General features: G+C 36.8%; 1 non-coding gene across 1 annotated transcript; it reads left to right on the forward strand.

The window, feature by feature from the left end:
• The first annotated feature begins 15,977 nt into the window (after positions 1–15,977).
• Positions 15,978–16,121, forward strand: LOC120096798 (small nucleolar RNA SNORA48). Its single transcript, XR_005493634.1, has one exon. It is a non-coding gene; the product is annotated as a small nucleolar RNA SNORA48 (small nucleolar RNA).
• The last annotated feature ends 3,228 nt before the right edge of the window (positions 16,122–19,349 follow it).

Below are 19,349 nucleotides of genomic sequence, written 5' to 3' on the forward strand. Positions count from 1 at the left end.
TTTTACACCAAGTACCGATATTCTGAATTATATTTTGCCTCTATGTCAGGAATGACTCTGTTTCATTCATATCAAATACCTGTCATTTATTTTTGTTTTTCCAGTACTCTGCATAGCACTTGGTATCCATTTTGTGAAAACATTCTTCCAAGGCATATGTACATTCTGAAATCATATCCATTCAATGAGTCCTAAATCTATTGGCAATTTAAACCTGTCCTCATTACCCAATATGCCATTAAAAAAATCTCTCTGTCCATCATTGTGATTCTTATTATAGTTTAACACAAACTGTAATATGATTATTTCTTTTTATTGTAATTTATTGTTTGATACTTTCCTGCCTCCTTATCACATTAATTTATTTTTATTTTTATTGGTGGCTAATATGTCAGTATACTTGAAACAATCCTTTGCTACATTAAATATTCAGGAAATGTTGGTGAAAAATATTAAGCATGCATGGAAGCATAGGTCCTGTTTGAACATGGTTTTTTTGTTTAAAAACTAAATTATTAATCCTGAATTGTATTAAGCACACTTCTGATTGTTTCGCATGCACAATCTCAAGTGCCTTATAATAGGTGTATGTTTTAAAAATTCCATAGCAATGTATCAAAATAACTGGAGGCAAGATTTAAGGTTACAGTACAATACAAAATAACAGAAACTGTTATACATACATTTCAGTCTTTTCTCTGACACTCACGGGCTGTGATAATTTAAACAAATGACAACCCTTCTTTTCTCAATACCTAGTATTTCTCATTTGTGAAACTGAATAATTATAATGTAGCCTTGTCAGGAGGTGCATCCAGGCCTCTAAGATTGTGTGTGGGATTAGGATGATGTCCTGAGCAGAGTGTGCACTAAACAAAGTGTTAACTATTGTCAATATAATTAATACTTTGTCAGTTAACTCCATATGAGACTAGGTCTTAGAGAAGCCAGGGAGCTTGGAGAAGGTCACATTGACAATAGAAGCATTCAGGCCTTTGACCCTCAAAATGTTCTTTTAACCATCATGCAACAAGGAGTACAAAGGAACAGCCCACTGGGGGAGAAATATAATGAGTTCAGATGTGGATTTATGTATCATTACCCTAGGATTTTTTATACCTAAATTTAGACTTCCCAGGGAATATCAAATTTCTGGCTATATATTTCATTTTCTCTCCAAGCTGGCATGAAGCAGACTTGATCTTTGGAAGACAGCAGGGTTCATGTGATTATTTTTGTGGCTTTTGCCATAAGCTAGTCACTTAAGAGTCTTTATGGCACAAGACCAACTGCTTTATACATCAGCTGCTCTGTGAAAAAGTTGAATATGTGGTAGATTTGCTGACAAGCATATTTTATATTTGATGTGCATAAATTTTTGCAATGATAAAAATAGAAATAGTTAAGAGTTACAAAGTGGCTTGTTTTTCCTTCTGTCTCTTGACTATTTTGATCTTAAGGCAGAACAGGTGCCCTGCTGTGTTCCACCTGGGTTTACAGTTCACCTCTGCCATAGGGTGCATAATGCTCTTTACAAGGAAGTATTCATATACCTATTAAGTACAAAGCTGAAATTATTTGCCATAAGAACAAATAGAAGAGCATGAGTTGCTATATTACCAGTTGGTAAGAGAGAGAGAAATGGAAAATCATGTATTTGTGGATCTGTAGTAAAACCTTAGCACTAGTCACAGCCATTTCTCATTGAAACCATTACAGTGACCTCTACTTGCTCCCAGATTCAACAAGCAGTTCTTTATCCAGTAGCCAGAGTGATGTTATGATGTTATAAACTTAACCATGTTTCACCTTCAAATAAACCCCTCTAATAACGCATCTAATACTACTGAAGAAAAATCCAAGTCTTTGCCAAGATCTGAAATGCTCCCAACTGTTTCTACCTCTTCCTGCCTGCCCTCTCACTACTAATTTTTACTCCATTAATCCTGGTATGTCAGGTCAAATAGGAAGGTTTGCTATTCATCCAACAGTCTAAGACACTGTGTTATCCATTACTGCTTCCCTATTTTGGATGCTACCTGTATGAATTCTATGAAGCTAGATTCTTCTCAGTATAAAAAGGTCAGCTACATTTAACTTTAGACCAAGATATTTCCTATTAAATACTTTCATGTAAAGGCAGGAATTTTCTCTATTTTGTTTTCTTCTGTGTCTTCATTGACCATTGTATAAACAATAGAAAACTAAGATGCCATCTAAATTACTCTTTCTTGGTGGTTGACTACAAATAAGGGAGGAATACTCAGTGATTGAAGAAAGTCATACAAAAACTTAAGACATTTCAAGTGAGGAAGGAGTTGTAACAGGATTGGTTCCCTTGATTGGTTCATTAAAAAGAATTATCTGAACTAATAACTGTAGCCATTGTCCTTGTTATCATTGGTGAAGATGTTTGCTATTTATTGAGTAAGAGATACCATTCTAAATCAGTTCTAGTAATATTAATATTAATAAATCAGTGTCATTTAATATTCTAGAAGACAAAAAAAGTTTGTGCAGTTATTGTAAGTCAGAGGTGTTAGTTGTGTACAAATATTCACACAGCCAGTGACAAATATGGATGGAATTTGCATCAAGATACTGACCGTAGCATTCTTGCTTTCAATTTATTTATTACAGTGGTGTTGCGGTAAGTAAATTACAAAGAGAGAGCCAATTCAGTGAGAAGAGAATGTGTGATTAGGCAGAAACATAAAATATTGGGAGACCTTGTATTCTTAAAAAAAACAAACAAACATGAGAAATAAATATGATCTGGAACTGAAATAAAACAAAATTTCAACAAAACCCCACAGTGTTCTTCTTCTTCTTACCATGAGTACAACAGCTCTTGTGCTCTCCTTCCTTATGTGTTGTGTCTGCTTAGAAAAAATACCTCATCAAGAAGCAGAAAGCAAGGAATTCAAAGGCAAAGCCTCTTCTGGGTTTCTTTGAATCTCTGACAGGTAATTCTTTAAAGGCCATGTTGCCTCAGTTGCAAATGGTTATTCTGTGAACCAAATCAATTAAAGTGTTAAAAATGCCTCACTAAATGGATGGGTTGAAAACCTTTAATACTTTATTGTTGACCATTATGAGGATTTTTCAAGTAAGGCCATTTCTTAAAATATCTGGAAGAGATTGAAGTCCACACAGAGATGATTCAATCAGGAACAAGCTACTCCTATTAAAGGATAAAATAAAATAAAATACAATTTTCCTATCTATGAAAGTTGTGTGCACCATTACAAATGGGGAAAAATTTCAATAACTATTGTTCCAGCTCCATGAAAACATGACAAATCTACACCTGAATTCTGATAATGAGAAGTTGCCAATATCACAGAATCAAGATTTTCACAGAACTCCATGGAGGATTTCTGCACAAACTCACTCCCCCAGAAACCTAGCTTAAGCTCTAGTCTTATCTACTAGCTTTAATCTCCAGCATCCAACTTAAGCAGTATCTCTAGTGTAGGGCAAACAATGTAAACTTCATCATCGTCGTCGTCATCATCGTCATCATCACAATCATCATCATCATCATCATTGATAATCATGTGATTGTAAGAATAGTACTTAACGTTTCCTCTCCTACATTTTTTATACACCACGCAGAATGTGATTATTCACTTATTGTGAAATGCACAGTGATTTTTAGCCTTTAATACTTTGCTCGGGTTATTTTTCTGATAATATCCTAAGGGAGGTTGTCAAAATCCAATAAAACATAGTAGAATGTCTAACACAATGCCTTGTGTATAGCACATTTTAACCAGCATTTTTGAGTCTCAGCTGGCAGGTCATGGAAATTCTTTGTAGCTCAGTATTCTAATCCAATAATGTCCTTCTACAGAGGTGTAACAAAGCTTAAACATCAGTCAACAGAGGATTTACTAGCTTGTACTTTGAGCCATATGGTCATGCCCATTCCCTGATGTTCTTTCTGATTCTTCTCTGTCAAGGAATGTATTTCTCTTTACATGTCTCAAGAGATATTTCTGAATCCTTTGGGAAACAGTGCTGAAAAACTTTACATTGGCTTCAAGATCCAAAGCAATTCCCATTTCTCCATCTCTATTCCAGAAAACCAAAAATGGTTCCTGCCATTATTCTGCTCCTCCCAGCTAGTCTGATTGTTTTGGGGGAATTTTTCTACTTCGTGGACTCCTCCCAAAATGTGTGTTCACAATATTTGTATAGATATTGTTCTTGGTTCCTTTTCTTTATTTCTTTATATTCTTCAGGACCTTTTTTTCCACATGTGATGGCCAGTCTAGATTCTCAACTAGAATTTGATTGACTCATTTTGTGCAGTGTGTGTGTGTGTGTGTGTGTGTGTGTGTGTGTGTGTGTGTGTGCGCACGCGCACGCGCGCGCTTCTCCAGGGACATTTAACAGCATGTTAATATCAGGGAAAAAACAGTTTGCCTAACTGACTTCTCTACTGTTTTCCTAAGCAAAGGCGTTCTATGCTTAGCACTGTGGTTCTTCTTGACAAATAGTGCAGCTTCTCTATGGAGCACCAAGATTTTAGCAACAGATGGTGACTGTTGATACTTGCAACACGTTGGTTAAATAGCAATAAAGCTCCTGGCCTATACAACATGATGATGACCATTGATTGATTACCTAAAACTCCTATCATGTAGACTAATTTAATAAACCTTCTTCTTTTATCAAGTAGACAGTTCAGTGGGTAAATGCACTTGCCATGCCAGCCTGGTGTCCTAAGTTTGATTCCCATGGTCCACAGAAAGGAGAGAGAGACTTGATTTCACAAAGTTGTAGTCTGAATTCTGCATATAAGCAAGCTCCCCATTCTCATTTACACATAGTGCCAGAATACACAATAATAATAATAATAATAATAATAATAATAATAATAATAATAATAATAAAATGTATTGATGTATTATTATACACTTTATATTAGCTTGTTGATTTGAAGAACCATGCCTAATACCACATCTGACCTACTATTTGTCTAATGGAATGATTTGTCTCTGTGTTGCAACATGGTTTGTCCTGTAACACTCATGATGAGCAAAACAGATCACTGCTATCCTTCAAGCATATATTTTGTGAAAAATCCAATACTTCATGGACTAATGAATATTTTAATGTATTGGTTTTGCATTATATCTGAGCAGATGTAAAAGATTATATATACATATATATGGAAATATTATACACACACACACACACACATACGACGCCTTTTGGATGTGATGGAATATTTTAAAGAAAAAGAATTCTAAATGATATTTATTACATATTTTGACAGACATGAGGCTATGTCCTCTCCCACTTTAGCCTTTAGACCTCTGTAGTCTATATCTATACTTAGTACAGTATTGTGGGTGACGTCTGTTTCTGCAGGCTTATGACCGTGTTTAATTGATGTGGGTCAGTGTATGCATTCAGGGCCAGAAGGAGAAATACTTTCCATTCGCTCTTCTGATTCAGCAGTTGTCACATTTTGTATAGGTAATGAAAGGGGTTCTGCTTGTCTCTCATTGAGAGATCCTGGACATATCTGGCTGGTGTTGATATCTATGAAGTCATTTTCTACTACATGTTCCTCATTTTTTTTCCTCCTGGTTAATCTGTTATGGGCAGTGCATTTTTCTTTGGAACCTGAAGCATACAGAGACTGCTTAAGCTTATCTTTTGGTTTCTACTATGATCAGTGAATTGTATGTACTACAAGGTACAGTGGTTATGGATACACAAAGCAGAGTCCTTCTAGTATTGGTACTTCTGGGCCAATGGATATAACAAGGAAAAGAGTCACTAAGTGGAGGATAAATGAGAGATGAAAGAATAGCAAAGGATGGATGTTTCTTGTTCATTAACATTAAATATATGAAGGGCCTGGACCAAAGGGAACTATGACTCCATACACTAGAATTAAATGTCATCGTATTCTGACACCTAGAAAAGCTGACAAGTGAGAAAACTTTGATCCAAATTTCTGTGGCTTCTAGGACATATATAGATTTTCCTCCACGATCACAGGGACTCCTAGATAGAATTTCATCAGGTAATGGCCTTGCTATATTCGTGTAGCTACAACAACAATTAAGTTGAATGGAGGCACTGTGATGGCATTTTTGTCCTCTGAAAGGTAAGGGCATTATAGACTAGGATGCCAGCTGACGTAAATGCAGAAAGAGGCCAGAGAAAACTAGACAAAATTTATCTATGCCCTGGGCTCTGCTCTTCACTCTTCCAATTACTGATATTATCCATCCCTCTCTGAGGTTGGAAAAGCTGGTGGTTTTATCAGCTCGTTTTTTTTATGTTGGTGTCTCAAAGACTCACTTCATTTCATTCTTTGGAATGAATGGATTAGCTGGGGCATAAACTCCAAACAACAGGAAATTTCAATTGAACAAAAAGGCCAGGAGCACACTTCATTCTTGTGCCAATGCAGTCAGGCCCAGAAGAGGGCATATTTGATTGTTCTAATTCATGCCTCACTGCTGTTCTCCCAATATGTCAGCTGACGTTCTCTTCAACTCTACTCATGCCTGTGTCTCTTCAGGTATTTTAGGTCCCTTGACACTATGCTGATGCTCATGAGTACTACATTTATTCCTCCTTGCAAAGTCACCTATAACATCATAATACTTTTATTGACAAAAGCAAAAGTGAAGGGTCAGGTGACTCTGCTGACAATGGAGTTACACTTGAAGCCCAATCTCTTTTACTGGGGTGACAGTAATTTTTCCACAGAGAAACAAAAAGTAATAACTCAGTCTTTTGAGTGCAATGACACTCAAATATGTGGACACTGGAAATGAGATGGGCACCAAGGTGAAAGGTGCTATCAGGCTTCTGATTTCTAGTTTTGCAAACAAGGAAGTGTATTTCAAGAGCTGAAGGAGTTGCCTGAATTTTCATAAAAGAAGAGTCAGAGAAAGTATTTAAAACATAGACCATGTCATTTAAAATATTTATACTTACTGTGCATGTTCCAGATTCAGTTGTTCTGAAAGGCAATGGAATGCAGCTGATGTGATCTCTCTATGGCTGCTTCAGTGCATTGACAGCTGTGTGATGTCAGGATCGCAGCCTGGCTTTTCTGTGTCTTTGTTTCCTCTGCAAAGCAATAATGCTACTTACCTTGTGTTTATAGTTGAAGATTCTAGAATACACAAACTGTGGGAATATATGAAACAGTGTTGAAACCATCAGATGAACTGTTACTCATATTAATCATTGCAAATAATGTAAGCCTTGCTCCTTTAATTATAACATCCTAACTACTTCTGCTTCATTAAAAACCTCTGGGTCTCATGTGTATACTGTGGCAGTGGGGTTTAAATCTGAGTTGCCTAGAAATGCTATGAGGACAATTAAATGGGAAGAAATAAGAAGCACTTACAAACATAGATGTTTATTCTAATCTAAGGTAGACTTTGCATTCTTTGTATTGAAGTATTTAGGTCATATCTAATCTGTCTCATTTATAGTGTCAAATATAGTTATTCCTTTGACAGAGTTAGTTCACTAGCAGAAAATAGAAAACTCATAAATAGTATGTGAATGCTAAGAATTACTATTATTTTAATTATTTTAATTTTATGCATAATTACAAGGAATAAGTAATTAATGATATATGCTAAATTACCAAGCACTTGTCAACTGTTTATCCATTTACTCAAAGCCCTTAATTTTATGATCCATTAATTTCTTCACATATATGAAAGCAGTGTATTGCTTATGTAGTCTGTTTCTAAGACTTGTTGATTGTAGCAGAGGGACAAATTTTCACTGTAAATGAGCTATAACTGGTGGATGGGATCTCATATTCAAACTATAACGTCATTGCAATATCTTTTCTTCATCATTTCCCGATTATCATCCCAAGTGTTCACGATCAATTCCCCCACTCATGGGTGATTGCCTTATTAATGGCAAAGTGATAAGAATGGAATTAAATATTTGCACTGGGGGCTATGCTTAATTGAGTTCCTTCTCTGCTTATTGCAAGCTTCGGTTTTTAAAATTAAAGCCAACAAAATCAAACCATTTAGAAACATGGCTAAAATTAGAAGCCTTTTAAATATGATAAAAATTCTGCAGAGACTTGGACATGATGTTCCTCTTCAAATATGTTGTGGTATAATTTTAGAAACAAAGGACAATTTATTTCTAATTTTAAAGAAACTTTCCAAATTTTATAGGGCACTCACATTGTTCCCGAAGCTATGTCAAATTCTGAGAATGGAATGGATGACACAGAAAACCAGAGAGCATTTTAATATGCTTTATCAGACTTACTTTGTAAGTAACTATAGCAAGTAAAAATGTTATCTTTTAACATTATTGTTTGATTCTTTCTTGCATACACATACTGTGTATTGATCAGATCAACCCCCCCCTCCCTTCCCACCATCATGTACATGTCTCTAAATATACTGAACCCACTTACTGAACACATTTGTGTAGAACTGTCTACTAAAGCATGAATTCAAGGGGCCACTTCCCTGAAGAAAACTGTCTCTCCCTCTGCCAGTAGTTGTTAGTCACCAATAGCTTTTCAGAGCATGGTAGGCGTTCACGAGCCACTTTGTGTATGCTGTACTTTTTGTCTGGCTTTATTTCTTACAAGTCTTACACCTACACTCAAACTACTACTATGAATTCACTGGTGCAATGATCCTGTCTTGTCCAGAAATAATGTCACTCCAGACATCTATACAATATCCTTACAAGTCAGAAAGATGATAATTACTTTTTTGCAGAATAGATTATAGTTGACATTAATAGTACAACACTGATATGTAGTAATAATTTAGGAGCCTTCCGTGCAGGAGATTATCTACTGTTCATGGAAGGTAACTATGTGTACAAACACATGAATGTTCATCTATCATTTTCTAAAGTCCAATTACAGAAAACTAAATCAGGAACAGCCAGAAATTGTTTTAAAAACACTGAAAGGTGAAAACAAATCAATTATGATAATATTCTATGGACACAATCTCTAGAAGGAGGAGGAGGAGCAGGGCAGAAGGAGGAGGAGAAGAACAACAGCAACAACAGCAACAGCAACAGCAACAACAGAACAACAAGAAGTACAAGAAGAATGATAACAAGAAGAAGGAGAACAAAAAGAGAAGGAAAGGGAGAGGGAGAGGCAGAAGAAACAGCAGCAGCAGCAGCAGCAGCAGCAGCGACAAGGATCTATAAAAGAGACCAAAGAAAGAGTGAAAGCATAACACTGTCAACATAGAAATGACATATGACAGGCAGAAATCAAGTAGTGAGGGTAAGTTTGTGTAATCCTGTAGATAAAAATCCAGAACTTAACATTAGTCCAACTAAACTATGAGGCAAAGTAAATGGTTTGAAAAAAGTGCTTATTGAATTCTTTATATATATTTTATTGTCTCTTATGTGGAAGACATGCCGTAGAGGGAACAACTACAAACGGGTAAACTAGTTTTGATGCTACTTTGAGGAAGAACAAGATGTGATCAATTTATCCTAGGATTGTGATGTCAGAAATAGGTATTGGTACCAAACAATTCCGTAAGGACTGGTGGTATTAGATGAGATGAAGACAAAGAAAAATAATTTCAAAACTTTTATTTAAAATGTTTTACTTACTGATAAAAATTCTGAACATGACTGGCTTTATTTATTCAGACCTTTTCTTCTTTCCTTTTTATGAATTGGATGGTTGATACCTAACTTCCATTTGGGGACAATGTTTCCAAGAATTATTTTTGTTGACAATGCATCACTAAAACCCTAGACATTTATAAAGTGGGTTTTCAACTTATTGAGGTAACTTAAAGACTTGTTTCAGTGTGATGTTATGTACATAAAGAGAAGAAACAGAAACCCGAGCAATGGAAACCATGCGGGTTCATTTGGTAGGTCAGCTTGTCTGGATTAATCAATGCTCAGATGTCTGGTTTGGCATTATTTCTGAGTATGGGTGAGTTATCTCTATAGGAGTTTACAATTAATGGACTTAATGGACATAAAAAAAAAAGAATACCACACTCCTGTCTGTGAGTGGATGTCATTCATTTGTGCTAGGGTTTGAGTACATAAAAAATGGAGATGAGAATCATACCTCTTTTCTGCCTCACTGCTGACCTTTCTTATTATCCTTCTTAAGCAACGACTGCATTTTATAACGTCAGTTGTTTAGATGTTGGGGTGTGCAGATTAGAACTAATAACACCACTTACTCTCCCAGTCTTTGACTTGAAGATCAAAGGACCTTACTCTTTTTTTTTTTGGTTCTTTTTTTTCGGAGCTGGGGACCGAACCCAGGGCCTTGCGCTTCCTAGGCAAGCGCTCTACCACTGAGCTAAATCCCCAGCCCTGGACCTTACTCTTTTGCTGGTTAGTTTTGACTGTCAACTTGGTATAATGTAGACCAAGGAGAGTCTCAGTGAGGAATTATCTAAATGAGACTAGTCTTTGGGCATGATTGTAGGGGATTGTTTATTATTAATTGATAAAGGAAAACAACAACATTGCCTGGTGCTGTGTTCTTAGAAACAGGAAACGATGGTGAAGAGCAAACAAACATGGAGCATGGGTGCATGCTGCTTTCTGCCTAGGACTATAGATGTTCCAGAAGCAACTGTCTAAATCTCCAAACACTACGACTTATTCAAAATGATGGCTTATATCCTACAATAGTAAGCCAAATAAAACCTTATCTAAACTGTTTTTCATCAGGGTATTTTATCAGAGCCACAAAAGTAAAACAAAGCTAATATCCATAATCACAAATTATAATTTCTTATAATAAATATACATGTTTATGATTATAATATATGTATAATACAAATTAAATATACATGTGGGTTACATTTATATGGATATCCCTGATAAATATATGAGTAGAGTCTTCAGAACATATATATTTCATTGTATTGTATGGCAAATCCAAATTGCATTCAATTTCACAACCATGCTTAGTGTTTTATTGCCTACAATATGATAAGAACTCCAAAAGGGCATAGATTTTGGTATCTAGGGGACGAACTCTACAGGTCAAAGTCACTGTAATATTTATGATCCAAAAGTTGAAAGGGGCAAAAGTGCACAGAATGTCAGTATTGTTTATTAGAGTAGCAATGCAAGGTGTACATACTAGGAAATGAATCCATGTAAAATATAGGGAAGGTGGGACAGAACCCTTGACCTTCTGTTATCTCTCAACTAATGACAGAAAGAAAAAAAAAGAACTGCTGTTGGGTTTCTAACTCATTTCAGCACCAAAATACAGAAGTTCATACATTTCTGTGCTGTATTGTCATTAAATATTAATGACCATATGTGAATGGAATTTAAAAGCTGTCTTCTTAGACTCTCAAGGTTTGGATTAAGTAGCAACACTTTTTATGAAGTCTCCTTTATCATCAATTAATAAGATGGTTTAAAGGTTCTCTGAGCACTCTAAAGAATTCTATTTTAAGAAATTATTAGTTAGCACATGTGTCCAATCCCTCATTAGATTCAGAATTCAGAAGAATGTCCCTTTTTGTCACATGGTTTTCCTTTTCAATTTTCCAGTAGTCGATCAGATGTATTCCAAAATAGTCAAATTACTTCTTTTTGCAAAAGTTGTTTTAGATGAATTTGTTTTACTTCCACATTCCTAATCTCTTTTTGCATTTATTTCCATTTCTAATGCATAGTGAGAGAGGAGAAGAGAATATACTTAACTCTTTTTTTTTTTAATTTCGGTTTTTGTGGCTGTGCGAATAAAGGCTTGCCAAGAGAGAAGTGAAGAGAGAGATCATATAGCAAGGGGGAAAAAAGAATTTAGAAAGAATTTTAGGTTAAAGAAATGGACCGAGATTTTCATTCACTGTGATTAAAACATTACATTTTCACCATCTATTTCTAATTCTGGGTCAAGGGTACTATAGATATATTATTAATTATAGCCATCCCTATGACTTGCTTAATTCTGATGAGTATTTTATTATTCCACAAAATAAAATGGTTGTTATAGTAATAACTCAGACCAACTGAGTTGTCAATTTCACTTAGCCACATGTAGCTCCATCGATATCTTCATGGTGAATGATAAGCACTGGAAAGGAGAAAATGATCTTTAAAGTTAACTTTAACTTACTGAGCTTCAATATACACAAATCACTAGCTGCAGGAAACTCAATGAGGAATGCAAATTCTTTGACCTATACATAGTCGGCTAATTCTCCCACAAGGGGCGTGATTTCTTGTTTGTTGAATGGGGATCTTAAGTCCAATTAAAAAAATCTGTTGGTTATCATCAATGGTAGCATTCCATTACTGTACTTGTAGGGCTATCTGCCATGGTAGTCAGTGATATGGTTCATATGCATCACACCAGTGTAGGACTGTTGGTGGCTTCACCTTTTTAAAAGATTGTAAGAGATTTTCTAGTCCCTCCATCTGAAGTACACGGTATCTCTATGAAGAGGGACTCTTTATTTTATGTACTGCAGATAATCCTTCATTATATGTCTGGATGACTCTAGACTCTGAGAATGTTGCCTATTAAGGGTAGATGACACATTTGCTTAAGTTAATTTTTCTTTAACTTGTTTTAAGTTGTTCTGCTTTCTCCAGATGATGAGACTTTGGCTGTATATTTAGGGAAATTGACAACATGACCTAGACATGTTACTGCTTCCAGTTTTCTCCACATTCCCATTTATTTTAAAAGCATTAAATTTGACTCCTGATTGAAAGCAGTAAACAAATTGAAAAGAAATAATTCTCTCTAATAGTAGATTTCAGAGATATTAAGTCAAATTTTCTCAACAGGCCTTTAAATTTTAATAAAACTTATTCCCAAATATTAATGTAAGTGTAAACATTACAGTTTTTATAAAATGTGGCTGCATGATCACCTCTGGTATGCTAGACCCTACATGTAGCCATGTCTTAAAATGTAATATTCTTAATTGATAGATGTTTCTCATCAATGTATCATATATACCTAAAGATGTTTCAACATTATTTTTGCTGTCAATATATATCATATTGTAAGTTAATAATCATACTATCTATATAGTATGTATCAGAGTATTAGAATATTAAAATACTCAGGTATCTGGAGCTACCCCTCCCTTAGATTCCCCATCGTTCTTTTACAAGTAAAGTTTAATTCCTACCAACTTGAGTCACCCTGCTTATTTGCAGTATTTTATTTTAGGAGAAAGGCTAGATTATAGTCCTTAAACAACCATCAAAGAGATACAGACGTGTGTTAAATATGAGAACAACCTCAAATATATGTGTGTAAATATATTAAATAACTAAATATACTACATATATATATATATATATATATATATATATATGGTGTTATGTCTTCAAATTATTGAAGATTGAACTGAAGAAGACAATCTCCATGGTGAGCAATCTCATTTTCTGAGATTGAATGAAATTGTAATTTTTGTTGAATGAATTGTAGTTTCTCTGTGTACTTGGTTTTATTACATATATATGTATATATATATGTAATAAAATATTATATATATATATATATCAAATTTGGGAAAGGATAGTAACTAGAATCAGCTTTTTGCTTTCAGTTACTGCCCATCAAGGCAGGTATGGAAAACCCACAACATGTGTAAGTGTGTGCTTCTGCCTCTGAGAAGACTTTCCCCAAAACTCGGGATGATCTAAGCAGAAATTTTATCATTGAGGACCATCAGCAGGAAAACAGCAGGTTTTCATTTGCAGCTATTTGACCCCCACTCTAGTCATCTGATTTAGCATGTATTTTTATGACCAAATATCAGGTCATATATCCAAGTCAGTACCTAGCTGTCTATTGGACTTTGGACGTCATCAAACCTGATATATTACAAGGTAGCAAAGGGAATCTTTACAATTTATAGATGATTGGAGAAGGTCCAGATCTCCATGCCTAGAGAATAACGTTTGGATTGTGTGATGTGTGGTGTGTAGCAAGAAGTGACAAAATGTATTTTAAGCTCTGACCAAATGCTAGATTATATTCTAAATCAGCAGTAAGCTAATGATTCTGAGCTAAATCCAGACTGCTGCCCAGCTCTGTAAATAAACATTTTGGGAACACATTTGTGTCTGTTTACATTTCCTATTGCTGATTTTGCTTTACAAAAACATTTGAGCAGTTGCAGTAGAAACCACATTGCGTATAATACTGATTATGTGGCTCTTTATGGACAGGTTCTACTGGGACTTGTTGCAAGTGAATGGGACTTTCACTGGGACCATTCAATAGAGTTTCACAGAAAGTTCATAAAATGACAGTGTTTTGCAGTATTTTAACAGTTGTAATCACTGTTAAAATACTGTAGGCCCAGCCTACCTATTTATTTCTCAATCCCTTAATGTAAAATTATTACACATAATTTGATTATTGTTATCCATATATATTTGAGCATATGGTATCTATAATTCAGGAAGCAAATTAACACAGATTTTGAATTCAGAGGTAGAAAGAACTGAATATCATTTATATGTGTATGTTTGTATGTGTATGTATGTGCATATATATATATATAGTATTTTATGTATGGTAACTTTATTGAGATGTAGTTCACATAATACAATTTATCTATTTAAATAATTCAGTTTAATAATATTTAGTGAATTTAAAGATTTGTGCAATGCAAAGTAACTGTTATCAATTACAGAATTTTTCATTGGCTTCCTAAGAAAGACGATGTTTTCCATATGATCTTGACACATTCATAATTTCTCTAACCATTCTTGGTTTATGTTTTAAAATGACCATCGCATGAGAAAACTCATCCCCAGAGAAGGCTTATTTCATTTCTGAGTAGGCATTAATTGCCTGTAGCTCCTCCTTTAGGGTCGGAACCCAGTCTTTGTTGACTTTTCAATGTATATTGTCATTGTTCAAGTCTTGTTTGGGTAACCATAAGATTTTATGGGTCCTACTTCTTTGTCATATGAAGAAGTCATGATCAATAGTCAACCCTAAATATATACACATATGATCAACACTAAATTTATGTGTCGGGTTGGCTATGAATATATACCAAGTATAATGAATGAAGAATCGTGAGCTTGAGATGGATTTGACACATGGTAGGAGCTGGAGAAGAAGTGATGGTTGGAGATTATGTTAATAGCAGGCTCATGTAGGATATCTTCAAAAAAATTAAAAAAATACTTTAAATAAAATGATCACCATCATAGATAATAGTAAGATCCAATGAACCCAATGGGGGTAATAGAAAACAAAACAGTTTCCTTTGCAGGAGAAGTGCTTTTAATCACCCAGGTATTTCTTAAGCCTCTTTGATAATGGCAAACAGAGCATGAAAGAATTAAAGAAAACTATCAATTCATGCAATATACTTACACACACACACACACACACACACACACACACACACATGCACACACCCTTCTAACCAAGAAAAATGAAAAAATTGTACAGTGGAAATTTCAATACATTATAGAAGACACCGGAAGATGGAAATAAATCCTATATTCATTGATTAGAAGAATTAATAATTTGAAAATGGCAGTCCAATGAAAAGCTAGCTACAGATTCAGCTGAGTCTCGGGAAGAATTTTAGTGCTTTATAAACAGAGAAGAAGCAATTTAAAAATTAATTTGAAGGTACAGATCATCAAGAACAGCAATATCAATCCTGAACAAAAGGAATACTGCTGTAGGTATCGCCACACTATTTGTCAAAGTATACAACAAAGTCATAGTAGTAAAAACAGACCAGTATTGGCCCATATAGACATACAGATCAAAAAAATTGAATTGAGGGCCCAGATACTAGTATCGCTTCTTTTTTTTTTAACAAAGACATCCCAATATGCCTCAGAAACAGAGCAACATCTTCAACTAAGGGTCCCAAGAAAACTGTATTTCAATATGCAGAAAAACTGAAACTAAATCCTTGTCTCTCATCCAAGGCAAAGTTCAACTCTAACACCCACCCACACTCTCAACCCCTCACCCCTGGCAATAGGCAAAGAAACACTCTGTTGGTTGTGGTATTCTTATATTAGTCAGTGGCAGAGCAGATGGACATCCCTTGTACATCCTAGCATTATGCCTGGCTTAGTGGCCACAGCTGTTTTATGCCTAGGACACATCAAAATCAAATCAACCCAAATCCAGGCAGCATAGCACAGCAGGAGGAAGTTAAGCAGAGACTGACATTCGGCCATGTCACATAGTAAAGGCAGGGAAAGACACCCACAGATCTGCCCTGCAGTCCACAGTACAGGCTGGCCCCACCTAACCACCATGTAGCACTTCTCAGGAGGAGGAAGAGAGACTTCCAACATGCCACCCACAGACCTGTAGCCTGGAGCATGGCATTGGTGGGCTTAGACACCTGCTGGCTGTCACACCACACAACACAGGCAGAGTATATTATCTAAATGGCAGCCAAACTACAAGGGGAGCCACTACAATGAATGAGTTTAGGGTGGTCAGATGAGAGAGAAGTAGAGTAGCATGAACATTATGAAGAGAGATGGAATTAGAAATTTGACTCAATGGTAGAAATGAGGAGCCTGTACTGACTGGTTAGCCCTGCACCAAGGGCCATAGTAACGTCTCACCCTGAGCTGCTGATGAGGCACATTTCTAGGTCAATGGCAATGTAGTACCAGGGGTCCATCCCTGGTCCTGCTAGGGACCAAATGGATGTCCAGGGTCTGTGCAAAACTGGTCCCATTCCTCACTGCCTGTGGCACTCTGGAAAGCTGGTCCCATCTCCCATCAGTGGCAGCACGTGGGAGAGTAGGCCTAATATGTTGCCAAGGCAATACAGTTGAGCTTGTCCTGGTGGGAGGGGTGCCAGCCCTGCCCTGGACTAATTGCAGTACTCCATACCACAGGTCCTGTACCTTGTCTAGACCACACAGCATGTCTGACCCTAGTGTGGTGGTACAGGTGAGCCAGCCCTGAAGACAAAAGCATGGGAGGGGTGGCCCTGCCACTTGTCTGCCTTAAGGTGACATGGTTGGTAGGAGGGATGTGATGCACTTCTCCCACCTCACCACCTTACCACTCAGGCCCAGATTCAGGTCACAGGGCCAGACGGCCATCAGAATGAATGGAAATATTCAGCTGTCTCGGGTGGGGATGGGGAACAACCCTAAGACTTGTAATAGACCTGTTATGGGAAAGGTTCCCATACCAGAGCTTGGACCTTAAGGGCATGGGATGGGGAGAATGAGCCCTGTCCCCTCACTAGCTATAGTACTCAGGAGACCAGGCCCTGTACCTTGTCTGGGCAACCCAGTGGAGCAGGCCCTGATGGTGAAGGTACAGGTGATCTAGCCACAAAGGTATGAGAGAAGAAACCTGGCTTGTCCCCTACATTTGGCAGCACTTGGAGAAGTGGGGCGTGGTCCTTGACTGGGCATCACAGTGGAGCTCAGCTTGTAGGTGTAGGTATGGCTCAATACATGAGAGCAGGAGAGTTGACCCAGCATCTTGTTGATGATAGCATTGTGTGGCCTAGCTTGAGCAGTGCTGGAGAGCTCACCCTAGTGGTGTGGATGAGGGAGAGCCAGCACTTTGACCAGTTCTCTAGCACTCAGGCCTAGATTCAGGGCGCTGAGTTGGCCCACCCCCAAATCTATATCATCTGCCAACATTTAGGATGCATAAATAGGCAAGTTTTGATGATCCAAGGCTTCAGGATCTCTGTGACACAGGACAACAGGATAACCAGGGGGAGTCCCGATATTGATGGTGTCACAGAAGTCAGAGATCATAAACAGGATACTAGAAACATGGAAAACACGACCAAGAATCAACAAATAAAACAAAACTTCTGTATATTAGAGCACCCTGTGAATTGAATTGATATGCGGCCAGAGAATAGAAGATAATCATTATCAGCAATACATCCAACTGATGCTGTCTAGAACGTACAGAGAACCCAAAGAACAAAGTCTTGAGAAAATAAGCAGCCCAAGTAAAAATGTGCTATGTCAGTGGATGGAAAATTCTCAAAAGAAAAAAATACAAGTAGCTATGGAACAATTTTCTATTACGTTATTCTATATTTTCCCTTATCTTCAAGTTACATGTTTATATCAAAATTTCTTAATGTTTTAAGTGATATTTTGTAAATTTAAATGATTTTTTATAAATTTAAATGTATTCTTGTAATATTTTACTACGTTAGTTTCAATAATTTTATCATTAATTAGAATTTCCATTTGGGAATATTATTCAGCTATTAAAACAATGGACGTCATGAATTTTGCAGGCAAGTGTATGGAACTAAAAAATATCATCCAGAGTGAGGTAACCCAGACAAAAAGAAAACGCATGGTATGTAGTCACTTAGAAGTGGGTATTAGCTGTAAAGAACAGGATATCCTCAATATATTCCACAGACCCAAAAAAACTAAACAAGAAGGAAAAGCCAAGGAAGGATGCTTGAATCTCATTTAGAAGGGGAAATAAAAGAGTCATAAGAGTCAGATAGTGGGAGGGAACTGGGTGGAAGAACAGATGGGAAGAAGAATGAAGGGGTTCAGGATCAGGTGCGGGGAGAGACAGGTCACAGGCTCAGACGGCCAGGAGAATCAGTGGAAATATGCAGCTGGCTGAGGTGGAGGTGGGACACATCTAAAACTTGTCAGAGACCTGGTATGGGAGAGGTTCCCAGGAGTCTGTGGACTTGCTGTTCCTAAAGGGATAGGATCTTCACAGGAAGACCAACAGAGATAACTAACCTGGGCACTTGGGGGCTCTCAGAGACTGAACTATCAACCAAAGAGCATAGACGAGGCTCCCACGCATGCGTAGTACACAGGCAGTTTGGTTTTTATATGGGTCCCCTAACGACTGGAGCGGGGGCTGTTCCTAAAGTAATTGCCTGTCTCTGGAATCTGTGCCCTTAAGTGTGCTGCCTTGTCTGACCTCATTGGGAAAAGATGGACCTAGCCCTGCAGAGACTTGCTGTGCCCCTATTTTGGGGACAATACCCAGGGTGTTCTTCACTCTCTCAGCAGAGACCGGGAAGGGAGACGGAGGGAGGGATTGTGAGGAAAGGGATTGGAAGGAAGGCACAGAGATTGGGATGTAAAGTGAATAAATAGATTCATTAATGCATAAAAAGTGTTTCCACTTGACTACTTGCAATTTCTTTGAAATATTGTTTCTGTGATAAAATATTATCTTCATACCTTATTTGGTATATTTAGGCTATAGTATACTATGGTAATTTGAGTTAATATACAGTGATATTTTTTAAGGCTCTGTTAAGTTTGCCATAGACACCCTTTGAAAGACCCTTTCTTTCTTGGCATGTTCTTGTGTCTGGATCAAAATTTCCCATTTCTCTCTATGATCT

Source organism: Rattus norvegicus, chromosome 14, assembly GCF_036323735.1.
Source record: "Rattus norvegicus strain BN/NHsdMcwi chromosome 14, GRCr8, whole genome shotgun sequence".
NCBI classification, from domain to species: Eukaryota; Metazoa; Chordata; class Mammalia; order Rodentia; family Muridae; genus Rattus; species Rattus norvegicus.